Source organism: Sarcophilus harrisii, chromosome 3, assembly GCF_902635505.1.
Source record: "Sarcophilus harrisii chromosome 3, mSarHar1.11, whole genome shotgun sequence".
In the NCBI taxonomy this organism is placed as follows: domain Eukaryota; kingdom Metazoa; phylum Chordata; class Mammalia; order Dasyuromorphia; family Dasyuridae; genus Sarcophilus; species Sarcophilus harrisii.
The window spans coordinates 45091911-45106165 of NC_045428.1; positions in this window are offsets into that span (position 1 = coordinate 45091911).

Below are 14255 nucleotides of genomic sequence, written 5' to 3' on the forward strand. Positions count from 1 at the left end.
TTTAATGAGTCTTTAAGGACTCTACCTTCCCCCACCCCCATCCCATACTGAACTATAGGCATGAGAAGTAGTCTGTCTACTCTTAATTCAATTGAAATGGCTACTCAGCAAGACTCACAGCACAGAAGACTTTGTGATTCAGGCTCCCCATGGTGCCAGTGGGAGAGTTTGGCAGAGTAACTTGAGTCAGAACCATAGGCTGTGGCCTTATTTGAGGGAGTTCAGAACCACAGAAAGAATTCTTTGCTCCTCTGGGGTTGACGCCAATTTCAGACTTACAAGATAGAATTTGGTTGTTGAGTTCCGTTTTGTTTTTTGTTTGGAGCTTTTAAAAATATGTTGTATTTTTAAAAATTCTGAACTTAGCATATACTAAATAAATCGGTCCTATCTATACACATAGTAGAACAATAAAAGTATATATAGAGATATATAAAGACATATGTATATAAATGTGTGTGTGCATGTGTGTGTGTGTATATATATATATATATATATACACATATATATATATATATATGAAATTATGGATTAGTCAACTTTTCTCTTTAATTAAAAAATTAATTTAAACTGTACTTTCCAAAGCTTTTTTGCTTGTATATAATCCTTTCTGATCTTTTTTTCTCCCAATGAATTTTTTAAAAGATGCCTCAAATGACCCTTTTTTTTCTATTTTTTTATCTCATATCCTTAACCTGTTTTTGCTCCCATATTCCACCCCAATTGGAAAAAGAAAAAGAAATCCTTTGTAATAGATAATTATGGCCAAGAAAAATAAATTATCATGTTATACTTGTCCAAAAATAAGAGTCTTATTCTGCAATATTGCTCCATCCCCCTCATTTGAGAAGTTGGTTTTATGTTTCATTATCAGTCCTGTGAAGTCATGGTTAGTCATTGCATTAATCAGAGTTTTTAAGTCTTTCAAAGTTACATACATATTTGCATATATATAAACATACACATACACATAGATATACACATAGACATACAAACATACATATGTGTGTTTGTATACAAGCATGCCTATAGGTGTATATGTTTATGTGCATATAAATAAATATGTAATATTGTTGCTATTTTATAAATTGTTCTCCTGGTCCTACTCACTTCACTGTGCATTTGTTGCTTCAAACGATTCTTTCTGTTTTTATCAATTCTTACTGCTTTAAAAGCATTTGGTTTTTGAAATATGTTCTATTATTATCAATTTATGAAAATTTTATTTAATATTCAACTTGGTCATTTTCTAAAAGTTCATCTGAACTTAGTAATTCATTTAGTAATGATGGTAATTTATACATATCCATACACACACACACACACACACATACTCACATGTACACATAGTGTGTGGCAAAGAAAAAGTATATACTCAAATAGCACTCAAAGCAATTGTGTATATAAAGCCATATACTTTTACGTTTCTCTACACTATTAGGATTTATGCTTAGTCTGGGGAATCAAATCAGATTTATCTTGTATATGTTTTAGATTTTTAAAAATTTATAAACAAAAACAAACAACAAATTGTTGATTATAATCTCCATGAAGAAAAGGACTATTTCATTTATGTCATAGTTCACCCAAATAGTGCCTGACATGGAGCAGATACATAAACAAATTTGTTTTGATTGATTGACTGATCATCTTATAAGCATTTTTACAGTGAAAAGATCACAGTGACGAAAATATATTCAGATTTGGGTCATTTCTAAGCAATATTATTGAGAAATTCTTATCTCTAAAAAAGAACACTGAAGTTTGATTACCCATTTCAAGTAATAAATTATACTGTAAATTGTGAATCCTTAACAAAAGTAATACTTTTTATTGATGAGAATTTCACAATATCAATTTGACTGGGGACAGTTTTTTGATCAATTGATCAGATTTTTCAGATAATTTGACTTATGTAGACAAATACAAGCATATAAAGTTACTTAGAAAATATTCATTTTTTAGACATTCCCCTGTGCTTAAGTTACTTCTAAGCAACTTCCTTTCTCATTAACCTCCCTAGTCCTCCATCCTCCACAGCATAACTTAGTTGGATAAAATGAAGAAATCCCTATCACACCCTCTCTCCACTGAAAATTTTTCATTGAGATGAACAATAAGGAATCAATGTCCCCAAATATGGTATCCAAAGACAAGCTGGAAAAAAACATCCATTATTTCTCCTACACATCCCCTTGATCCCTTGACTGTCTTTGGTGGAAATACAGGTTGTGGATAGAAAGCTCAAATGTTTCACAACTATGGAAGAATCAGGGACTGGTTGGTCACAGGCAAAGTCCAAATTCTCCCCAGTGCCCAACATTGTTTTCTCCTTTTCCAGATACAGGTCTTTTTCAAATGGAAAAAATTACTTTCAGTCAAACTATAATTCATTTTTGGAATAAGATTTTAAACTTCTATTTTTTTGGAAGTGTTGTTTTAGCAAAAAAATGTCCCTATCAATTTGACAATAGTGGGTCCCCCAGGAATTTGCAGGATGTATGTAAAATATAATGTCTTTAGTATGTAATAAAAAGCACAAGAAATTTACAGATACTTTTTTTCATCCTCTGATTAATGTATAATTTCATAGATGTGAGCACTCTCTCCATCAGTTCATTTTGCAAATCTCAGGCTTCTTATTCTGTGTGATCTTACATATTTCTTCTCTATCTCTTCTTATTTCCTCTATAAAGTATTAACCCCCCCCCAAAAAAAAGGCCTTATTTTGATCCTTTTAACTTCCTACAACTACCAATATAGCACCATTTTCAACCTTTTGTTTCTCTTATTTGTTTCTCTTATCTTGTTTTTCTCTTATTTTATAACCAGCTTATCTCTCTTAGTGTCTACACATGTCCTTTATAATTTCTTTTTACTGTTTTTCATGTACAAACCCTTATAATTAATATGCTACATCCTGCTTATTCCTATCCTATTTCTTTCCATTATCATTTTAAGTACTCATTTTTTTGTTCTTCTGAGATCCTAGCATTCCATTATTCATCTTCATATAGCATTAGCAAATGAAAGCTTTTTTGACGGGGAGAAGTTTGAGAATCATTAAAAACATTGTACTGTTTCACAGATGTTATTCTTTCTAATCTCCATGTGAATTCTAGGCTTTGCTGATTGTCCATTTAAAACAGCTGTATAAAATCCATATAGAATACATTATGAGACAAGTTCAGGCATTATGAAAATCTCCATGATATGGCTAAGGAAATATTGACCCTTTCAACAAAAAATGACCATCAACAAGTTGACCAAGAATCTGTATATCATAGTCTGGGCTATCTGTTTTTCATCCATTTTATTTTTTCAGCATGAATGATTAAACCAATGTCTTTTGTATGGCTGTGGATTAGAGCAGCTAAGTGAAAAAGTGAATAGAGCATTAGGTCTGGAATCAAGATCTGAGTTCAAATTTAACCTTAGGCATTTACTTATTATATGACCCTAGGCAAATAACTTAGCATCTATTTATCTCAGTTTCCTCATCTATAAAATGGTTGTAATAATAGCATCTCCTCAGAGGGTTTCTATGAAGATTAAATGAGATATTTGTAAGGATCTCAGCATAACATATGACATATAATAGGTACTATATAAATGTTAGTTATTGTCACAATTTTAATTTTACAAGAATATGATGGTATTTTGGAGATATCTACAATTAGTATAAAGGATATTTTAAGAACTTGATAATCAAAACTTTTATAAAAAAATGCATTCTCCACAAAATATTGATTCTACATGAAAAGAGCAGCATTAATTAAGCTTTTATTTATGATTTTACAGTATATGTGAAATTAATCTATCAAGGAATGCATACTTTTAAAAATATGTTTATGATTTTTGGTACAAAAAAGGTACAACTATTGGCAAAAGAAGGGTTTTAACTTCTTAACTTCTGTCTTTATCTCACTCAATTCTAGTTCTTTTTAAATTTTATGTCCTTAATAACTATTTCTAAAACTGTGTTGTTATTTGTTACAAAAGTATATGTTAATTTCATTACACATTGTCAGCTTACAGAACAGATCACTGTCAAAAAGCTATAAAATTAAGCAACACCATTCAAATAGCCATCATCCTTATATTAAATATAGTTTCACAAGATGAAATATTCAAAATTACATTTTAGCCAATCTTGGTGTTTTATACCTATAATCCCTGCTATGGGAAGGCTTATCTTTTGAGCTCAGTAGTTCTACCAATACACAGAGATGGCATTATGAATCTGTAGAAATAGGGAGCCATGAAGTTGACCAAGGAGGAGTGAACCTGCCTCTCAGAATTGGAACACACAGATCCTTTCATGATGATTAGGGAGGGCCTGGAGAGCAGTTTTCCAGTTTAGCTGAAATAGGATGACTTTCTTATTAAAAGAAACTCTTAATACTATTGCAATATAATACACCAAAGAATATCTCAGCCCATATGTCATCTTCTGTAATAGACCTTTTCTGGTTCTTGTAACTGCTAGTATATTTCTTTAAGATTACTCTCCTACTACTTCAAGTATCTTGCATGCATTTCATTATTTTCTTGTTTGTCTTCCCCATTAGAAGGGAGTTCCTTGAGAGAGGAGACTGTTTTGGTCTTTCTCTGCAATTCCTATACTTGTAAGAATTAATACTGTGCCTGCTGTAACATAGTAAGTGCTAAATAAGTACTTATTGGTGGACTGATTGTAGTCATGTGGATTTCTTAACATCTCAGTTCTATGCCCAGAGTCACTAAGAATTCATTAAATACATATGCATTGGCCTGACATTTTCCTATAGGGATTATATCCAGCATAATGTTTTTCTTTATAAACAACACATGTTCATTCCTATCTAAAGCAGCATTTTTTGATAGTTAAGCTCAACTGGGTGGTCCCCGAAGCACCATGATTCATTGAAATAATCTATATTTCAAACAGTATCAGACTAATTGTCTAGATTGCCTCCAAATTCTCATTTGTTCAATGGTTTTATTAAATGGTTTTATTAAAACGTTTTTCAATATAGTAGATAGGATTCTTTATTTGTATAGCACATATGATAATCATTTTCAACCATGATCTGTGTGTTTGGCAAGCTACATCTTCTAGCTGTCAACTCCTAATGCATTACTCTAATAAGAAACTACATTTCTTTTATTTCAATTGTACATTTATCCAGGTAATTATAAAACACACACACATATATATGTGTGTGTGTGTGTGTCTGTGTATAAAAATAAGTACTCATACACATATACATGTGTCTGTATATTTATATATCTAAATGTATATTCACATACAAATAATATATAGACACATGTGTGTTAGTATATATATATATGTGTCTGTATATGTATATATGATGTATATATACATATTTACAATGTATCTATGTATATATGTCTATATTATACACACATGTGTAACATCCATATGTATAACATACAATAGATGCATGTCTGTATGCATTTATGTCTATCTATAATGTACATGTGTGTTTATATTCATATACCACAATACAGTGTGTGTGTATGTGTGTGTATATAGATATATAGATATAGATATTTGGTGGATCTGTTGATTGAGGATATTGAAATTTATGGTGCATTGCCCATTACTCCCTGCTGTGGTCCTCATCAGGTCTCAGCTGCCAGGTCATAGGAAACAAGGAATAAATACTAGCAAACCCCATGGCTGTTTTTAACTAAAGAATGGCAAAAATGGCCAGAATTTTCTGCAAATACTCCTAGCCTGACAGAAGAAAAATGGCAGCATGCTTAAGCAATTCAAGGAAGCAATATTGTCCTTATTACTTGCAAAGTCTTTTATTTAGCCTCAACAGTATCATATTTGAAATGATTTTATGACTAAGGGCAATAGTCAGCTGGCCATCTGTTCTCTCAGATTAGCTTTCAAATGAGTCCAGAGGTTTTAGTCACTTTTTTTCAGATCACCTTTAAAAAAAAAAACCCAAATTCAATATCTGATCATGGGATTTTTTTTAATTCCTCATATTTTTATGCCAAAGAAAAATCTGATTTTTAAATATTTTAAAATCACATCTATTGATGTTAGTTTTAGTGCAAATGGCTGTACTCCATGAATTTGAAAGAAAATAGTCAAAAGGTCAAGAGAGATTTGGTAAACTAGAGCTATCTCTGCACTTGTGATTTTAAGAGCAAACCTTTAATTTGGAAATTCTCTGCCTACCCACCATCACAAGGCCCTTCAGGGCAATGATCTATCAAGGTCTGACTGTCTCAAACTGTTTGTGCTAGATTCCACATCTATCACTCTCCGACTTGCTGCACAGGCAACCAGAGAGCCAAGAAACAATAATTTTCAATTAAGAAACCAGGAGAAGACTTGGGGATTTGATTTATGGTGCATGACTAATTATCAAATAGCTGGCCTAATGAAAATTAAGCTGCTGGTTACTACAAAGATTTAACTTCATTTTCTTGAAGGGATGGTGATATGATCCAGAATGTAATTTATTGAAGTATTATGATACATTTGGAAATAGTCATAGGCATGGAAATGAGATAATTATCATTTTTAAATGACAGGGTTATGTTATTTATGTCACAGTGTATTTTATCTTTAATTTACATTTGTACCTGAAATAAAAGCTATGATTTGCTTTTCTTCCTCTAGGTAATACAGGGGCTTGAGCTATGTACTTAGAGTCAAGAAGAATTGAGCTCAAATTCTATCTCAAACATTAACTAGATGTGCGACCTTGGCAAATGATTTAACCTCTGTTGACTTCAGTTTCTGCATCTGTAAAATATGGATAATAATAATAATACCTCCCTCCAACGGTTATTGTAAAAACAAAATGAGAACATAGTTAAAGCATTTTGCAAATCTAAAATATGTGTGTATGTGTGTATACATATACGTCTATAGAATTTATGTATGTATATATAATAGCTAGTTGTTTTCATTCATTCAACAAGCATTTATTAACTGCCAATTGCATCACAAAACACAAATGAAACTATCTTTGCCTTTAAGGAATATACTACTGATGTACATAGGTAAGTCAATTCAAAATGTAGATGAACTAAAAATAAAAATATTCCTTTGATTAAGAGCAGTGTTTTGAAATATTTTAAAGAATCAACAGATTTCTTGAAAAGAGAATTTAAGCTACATCTTCAGCAACAATGGCTGTAACACTTGTGGGAGCACTTTCCGGGCTGCATCTCCATAAAAGTTGGTGACGAAGATGATGATTACCAGCATCGGGACTAAAATACTGCTGTTCCCAAGGCTTTTAGGTACCAGGTCTGAGGCTGTCTCCTTCAGGGTTTGAGGAGAGAGAGTGATCAAGGTGGTGATGGTGGTGGTGGTACAATTTGCCTGGAACATCCTTCCTCCTGTCCCCCACTCAAACTGCCTACAATTAGGCTGGCTAGTATGCCCTGTGAGTGGCAGTTGGTTGGAATCAGGGGGGAGCTGAATTCTTCTTATTGTTATTTTCCTGGATACTGGCTATGGGGGGTCAGGCTGGAAGCAGGATTAGTGGAAGGTGCTGCCACTCCCAGGGCTCTGGTGTTTATGGGTTGTTGGGGGTAGTTGGTCAGCAGTGGTTGATGGTGATGGTTAGAAAAATTGTGCCCTTTCTTCATAATGATTTCTTCCTCCAATGATGGCTATAAGTGCTGGCTTTAAAGAAGTACTGGTGATTTGGAGAACATCCTTATTCCCTAAATTATTGGATTCAGGCCCTTAAGTTGTTTCCATTTGGGCCTGAGGAGAGATGGAAGTCCAGGTCTTTATGGGAGTTTGAGTTAGAACATGCTATCTTCTGTCTCTCCTTGAGATTATCTTGATACCTTCAACTTTTTCTACTGTAAAATGGGATAACAACAGCATCTACCTCCCATGGCTATTATAAAGATCAAATGAGATAATAATTGCAAAGCACTTAAGACAGTGGTTAAGCACTATGGAAATTTTAAGTTATCATTATTATTATTCTGTCAGACTGGCTTACTAACTACACATTTATGGTTATAAATATATATACATATATGTGTGTATATATGCACATAAAATAATAACATAATATTTAAGATTACATATACATGTAAAATATTATTAAACCTTTAGCAAAGGCTTAGGTATTTGTATAGATATGCACATACATGTGTGGGAGAGAGCAAGAGCTTATTATTTTACATAAAATATTTCACAAATGTTTTTCTAAAATTTGTCTTGTAGGAAACATGACCAGCTCTACCTACAATCCCAATATGTACATTACGTATTTGTATATGACAGTATGAATGTATTCAGAAATATTCACTCCATAAATTGATTTACCAATATTCTAGCTCTTTAATTTATAATAAGAATGAGAAACCTACTAAAAAAGAAAATAAGAAAATAGAGCGTCTAATTAGTGCTTTATTTGATTTTTACTGTTCTTTTTAATCTCTTTTGCTCAGACTTCTATGTTCTTCGTATCATTCTTCCTTTTTTTCTCCTTCCTGTTGTTAGAACACAAAGTTCTCCAAGAGTGCCTGGATTTCTCCTATTGTAATTGACATATTTGAGTATGCCATTTTAAAAGTCACAACTTCCTAAATAAACTGCATTTACCACAGAGATTATTTTAGTACATTCCCCAAACCATTTTGGGATACTACACCCACCAAGCTGAATGTTTTTCAAAGTATCAGCGCATCTGGATGGTGTGGGTGACAGACATTTCCATTCAAATTCCATTGTTTGCACATCCTCTACTTATACATGTGAACTATGTTCACTTTATTTAATTCGTGGAATTAGCCTTATTCTATTGTCACAGATTTCAAAAAGGTTTTCCTCTCCCACACCCATTGCATGAATGATTTCTTTAGGGTAATTAATGTCATTTAATAAAGCGAGAACAGGAAGAGAGGGTTAGGGAAGAAGTCAATGGATATAAAGGGATGGATTCTTAAGAACTAGAGAGATGAGCAGGTTGGGTTACTGTTACTCATAAAAATATTTTTACCAGGTTTTATCTGGATACCTATTTCTCTTACCCCCTGCCTTTTTCAGGCCAATCAGAACCAGACAAGTAGAAACTCCCACAAATGAAAACTTCTATTTCTGCTACAAAGGAAAACCAATCCTGCTTAGCTAAGTAAGGCTGCATTTTATCTGGATAATGTATGCAAAATAGAAAGTACTTTTTGGTAGCTAAGATCTAAGCAGTCTTGCTTCTAAATATTCAGGATAATACCGAACATATACTTTAATCCTTTCTGAGAATTTTTGGTTAACTTCCTAAGAGTCCCACCCAAATTTAGTCCCAATCAAATTCATCGAAGCCACTAGATGATAAATTTTTCAGCCAAAGAAACCCTCGAAACCAAAAGATCAAAGTGCAGAGAGGTATGCACTATCAGCATTTCTATGTTGATAAAAAGATTGCTTGAATAGAAAAGTCACAGCTCCTTGAAAATGTCTAACTATTAAATTATTCAGGCAATCGTTTCCAAAGGCAAAGGTGCATCATTGACTTGGGTTTGAATGCTGCTGCTGACATGATCACTGAGATAAAGAGTAGATCATTTAATCACTCTGAGCCTTAGCTCATCTCTAAAGTGGGGATAATAATAGTTTATACCTACTTTTACCTCCATTTGAAAATTTTGAAGCCTATATAAATATTACCTTTTATTACCTAGTAGAATGGAAGTGCTTGGAAAACAATACAACTTTTTTCAATTTTGTATCTCAGTGCCTTACACATTGTTATTGTTTGGTCTTATCAGATGTGTCCAATCTTTGTGAGGCAATTTTGGGTTTTCTTAGCAAAGATACTGATGTGGTTGGCCATTCCTTCTCCAGCTCATTTTACAGATGAGGAAACGGAGGCAAACAGGGTTAAGTGACTTACTCAGAGTCACACAGCTAGTAAGTGTCTGAGTCCGGATTTGAACTCACAAAGAGGAATGTTTCTGACTCCAGGTTCATTATTGTATCTTCTGTGACAGTTTGCTACCTACCTTACCCATAGGAGGTGTCTAATAAATGCTTATTAATTAAATTGAGTTATAGCTATCTTATTTGAACTGTGAAGATTTATCCTATGCATTAGCCCAGGGAAAATCATGATACTTCCCAGAATCTTTGTTTTGAATTCTAAAACAGCAATACTGACAGGGACCTTAAAGAGCATCTTGCCTAGTATTTCATTTCAAAAAGGAGAAAGAAAAGCCAAGAAGGGCCATCTTAATTATTGGGCATGCCTAAAGTCAATCTCCAAGGCTACCAAATCATCACCCTTTCAATAGAACATTTAAAAGAACATATTAAACTTTCTTATTTGAAAAAAAAAAGAAATAATGAATGATATTAACTGGGACCACATCCCAATCTCAGCTTTGGCTCTCTCTCTAGCCAAGGGAATCAACATATACAACATGTGCTCTCTTGGGATTCCAAGAATACTAGAGGGGAGTGGGTATCTGCTTTTCATTTCTGCAACTGTTAGAGCTTTTTAAGAAAGTACCGGTATACTTCTGGAAGCTCTCAGGATCATTCTAATAGGAAGACAATGGATATGGGATGACCACAAATACATAGAGAGAATAGGAAGAAAGAGAATGGGATATCAAATAAAGAGTTCTAGCTATTGACCAGCCTTTTAATGTTAGTGTCTTATATAAAAGCTTGCATATGTGTTGTTGGTGATAGTGACAACATTAATAATAATAAATTTAACTAGCTCATGTACAGAGAGCTTCAAGCCTTACAACATGCTTTGCAAATATCATCCTCACAACAGCCTGGAGAGATAGGTGTTATTATTATCCCTATTTTAATAAGTGAGGAAACTGAGGAGCCAGATGTTGTGTGATTTACTCAAGATCACACGAATAATAAGTGTTTGAGGCTAGATTTGAATTTGAGCTTCTGGATAGCACTGTCTCCTAGCTGGTTAATGATAGGAATAATAGTAGCAGTATTGAAGATGTAATCATGGGATTTAGAGCAAAATGGGATTTTTTTCAAGATCAAGATCAGCTGATGATATCAGGGAAAACCGTAATTGTAATTGCCTTATTGCAAATGAGAGGCAGTATGATAAATACATGAAGGTTCTACTTGCAAATCAAGAAGACCCAGGTTTAAGATCTCTCTTGGACACATACTGACAATGTGACCCTGGGAATTTAGCTTCCCTTAAACCAGATGATTCTTTAAAACTATAACTTTCAGATAAATTGCTGATGTCCACTTGTAAAAAGAAAAGTGTGTATACCAAGACATCTCCAAACTATTCAATTCATAAGTCAAGAAAATATTTACATATATTATGTATAATACATTGATGAAAAATAAAATTAGAAAATAAATGCAAAATAAGTGTTTATTTTGTATGAAAGCAATATTAATTACAGTCGGTATATGCATTTCTTTCCATTTATATTTAATGACAATGTGGCAGAATAAAAATGTGGTGTAATTAAATGTATCAGATTGACTTTCTTGTAAGCTATATTAGAATAGGAAACTGCACAGAGTTGTTTAGGTTCAGGTCCAACTTCTTCATATACATCCAGTATTCAAGTTTCTTATTCATACAGACAACAGATCCTAGTTGTTTGCTTTAAAATATACTTAGAGACAACCTCCCTGACAAACAGGAAATCTAGCAAGTCCAATAGATGTCATTTATCTAATTGATTTTTATTCAGCACCTACTATGTGCAGGAGTGGGAGTATGTCTCTGGATATTTACACAGTGCAGAGTATACCCCGCCCCGGCTGCATTATCTGGGCCAGAACCAGAAAAACAAACTCAGGCAGTTTAGACTGAGCCATCTCTTTGTGATCTAAACCTAAATTTGAGAGCCATCTTGCAACAAACCAAATAGCCAGCCAGCAAAACCAGCCACCCAACAAAAATAAGCTGTCAACTAATGAAACATAACCAACAGCTGAAAGCTGTTACCATAGAACAGATGTTTGATTGTGGACGAGAAATGAGTCACTGGTCTCATTCCCATCATTCTGTGTAGCTATGTCTGACTTAAAAAGAAAAAAAAAACTATTACCACATTAGCCAGGGGCACAGTGGTATGTGCCAGGAGGTGCTATACTCCATGTTGGTGATTTTTTGTTCTTGCTGAGTTTCCATACTTTATGTGCTGCATGTGATTTAGGCTAGAGTTAGCCTGGGGTAATTTTGGCAGCAATCAAGCCCTACCAATTGTTTGCCTTATTTTTTTCCACTGCTACCCAATATGGAACCCTGTCAATAGATAATTAATAGCATCAGTCCTAATGGTTAAGACCTATATACTTCCTGTACCCTGCTAGTCAACTCATTGACACCCCCTTGATCACCCTCTTTCCTCAAACCCCATTAAATATTACCCAGAATTCTGAACCTGAATCCTGTAAGCAATCGCAACCAGACTGCCTCTGCAGACATCATTGTGGAGAAGGGGCATATTTCTCTATAATAGTAGCACCAATCATTGATCAATTGCCATAAAGAGTCTGGAAATAAATATCCCCATAACCATCAATACTACTTCTGACTCAACCTCCTCAAAAAAACTGAGAAATATTCCCTGTGGAAATGCTATCTGGCAACTGTTTCTACAGGTATAACTACAGCTACTCAAGACCCAGAAAGAAACTTCTCTATACACAATTATTTAATACTGTTAAATTATCAATTATCAGAAAAATATGGAAATGAATTTAATGATACATTACTACTTGTTTTCTTGCTGTAATCTCAAGAACGGGTTACTTTCCCATATAATTCCTAGCTGAAACTTCCTATTTTGCTGTTTTTTGAAATATGAGCTTTCTCCACAAAGAGACAGAGCCAGCATATGGAAAACTGAAATCTGGTCTTGTTCTTTACAGACACTATGAATTGTGTAGGTAAATCTGAAAGAATAATACCAACTCCCAAGAAATCTCTAATTATTCCCTTCTCAGAAGTCTTAATATCAGTTTAGAGGATCATATAAGTCTTTTAAAAAGTTGGAGACTCATCGGAGAGGAAGACTTACTCATGTAAGTCTTCTGTGATGGTGGTAGTGGTGGTTAAAATATTGGTTAAAATAAAGCTTATTTTTTTACTTGGAAAAAAAGAATGTGAATTTCTTGAGAATAGGTATTATGTTCACTTTTCTATTTGTACCATCACTTAGCATATATAACACTTTGCACATAGCAAGTGCTTTATAATTTTTATTCATACATGTATACATTTATTAGCATTATTTCTATGAAAACTTTTGTATTATAATTCAGGTATCCTGAAATTTGATCTTTCAACAATTACTGAAAGTCACTTTTATGTTTTAAGAAGTAATTATAACTGGAATTCCAATAGTCTATAAACTTAGCTACTAGTAGCTTATGGTGATAATGTCTTGGGAACCTAAATATGATATGACATGATATAGTGATATAACATGACATGGTGTGAAATCTGGTCTTGAAGTACTTTGGTATGGTATATTATGGTATGACATATAGTATGAGAGGCAAGATGATAAAATATAAATGAGTCTTTATCACCAATTCATAATCTGGATTATGAGGAAAATAAAAGGATATTAACTTACTCCTTAGTCTTCTGTAAATTTTCATGGACTGTTCTCCTTGAGAGAGATCTAATGATTTCATGGGAAGTCAGTATAGAAAGAGGAATCCAGATTACATTGGGAAAGGATTAAGCAGGACCTCCTCCACTTAGAAGATATTTTCCTTTTCCTCTTTGTCTTAAGTAGCTTACAAAAATTTGAAACTCAAGGAATTTGGGAGTATTTATTCTGTAACTTTCTGCTTACTTCTTTTCCTGCTTATCAATTTGAGCTAAGTACTGGAAGAGCATCAAAGGGAATGTGATTTCTAGGTTCAATCTCTGTGTTCTGCCCTTTTCTAAACTTTGTCTCATTGCAGGTGCTAAGTGTATTCTGTCAGCATGTACAAAATTGACACAATAAAAATAACTTTTTTCATATAATGATGGAAATAAATTGTAGTAAAGGAAAGAACAAAAGAAGAAGGATCTTCAAATAATACAAGGCCTGTCCAACACCAGCAGAGAACTGGGTACTCTCATTCCTTCCTCTTTCAGATTGTTTAAGACAGACACTTCTCTGATTTGAAATCACTGGGGGTGGATATGGACTCTAAGGGACCATCAAGAAGCATCAAAGTGGTCATAGTCTCTCTTTCTGCCCCATGTCCAATTATATCATCAATGGCAACTGTGGCCACAGAA